Source organism: Aplysia californica, unplaced genomic scaffold, assembly GCF_000002075.1.
Source record: "Aplysia californica isolate F4 #8 unplaced genomic scaffold, AplCal3.0 scaffold00290, whole genome shotgun sequence".
In the NCBI taxonomy this organism is placed as follows: Eukaryota; Metazoa; Mollusca; class Gastropoda; order Aplysiida; family Aplysiidae; genus Aplysia; species Aplysia californica.
In genome coordinates, this window is record NW_004797560.1 from 565,684 (window position 1) to 566,930 (window position 1,247).

The window sequence follows — 1,247 nt, forward strand, 5'->3', positions numbered from 1 at the left end:
CATTATAGGCTACATGTACTACAGATGTAGACAGATATACAACAGATATAATAACTTTGATATAAATAAAGATATTATCTGATATAATATAGCCATATACGTGTACATGTTATTGATATGCAACAGATATACAACATAAATATTTTATACAACATAGTCTATACTATTGATTTTACAACAGATATACCGGTTTAACGTACAGATTATCGTCATACAAAAGGGAATGAAACCAATCGAGAAACAACAAGGGATAAACATCAATTAATATCTTGTTTTTAAGGGTGTTATTATTCATTACTCCACAGAAAGATTTGTGCAAGATATCAATTTTGTGAAAGTTACTGACGGTTTGCTAATTTGTAAAGTCTTATTATGCTTGAGTGCTGCTAGCGTTTTATCGCCTATAAATGGCAGCTTGCACTGTATGCTTTCCAGGAAGTTGAGATTGTTTCAGAATCCTATCATCAGATGTGCTGAGGTAATAATAGTACATGTATAGATTGTAAAGCTCACAGAGCTTACTGTTGAGCGGGAATTACTTTAAGAATATACCAATAACCCGACATGCCCAAGTATTGACGAGCGCCGAATTCCACTGCATCGTGACACATTATACTCAATCAACATTGCATTGTAATGAATTGTATTGCGTTGCATTGTACAGTGTAACAATACATTGGAGTGTTTTGATTTACATCGCATTACATTGCACTATATTGCATTGCAGTCTATCACTAAATGTTATAGAACTATAATAATTCTATTCTATTCTATTCAAGTATGATAATGTCGTTAGAACTTTGTATTATCTTAGAAACAATTATTACACCTAAATGAATCTGCAGATGAGAGCAATAATTATTCTTTTTATCAACGTACTCGTAAGCAATAAAAGTATGCCTGTCACAAGGTAGACTACACTAATTCAACATTATTATCACACACGTAATATTACTGTTATATCAAAGTGTTTCTTCAAGCTTGACGGGAAGGTGAGCATACGTGTTGTGTCATTACTTAAGCTCCCCAAACCTGAACCATCTCTAAGTCTATCATACTCATGCACAGCTGTGATGTTTGTTCAGTGAAGCAAGACACGCACAAAAGCTATAATATTATATTTTGGAATTTCCCTTAATAAAAAAATTACGCTTGGCATTAAGGTGAAATCAGGCATACTACGTCAAAATAATTAAATCAAAGAAACCGACATTTCCCCGCCAGTTGGGCAATGTTGTGGGCGAATG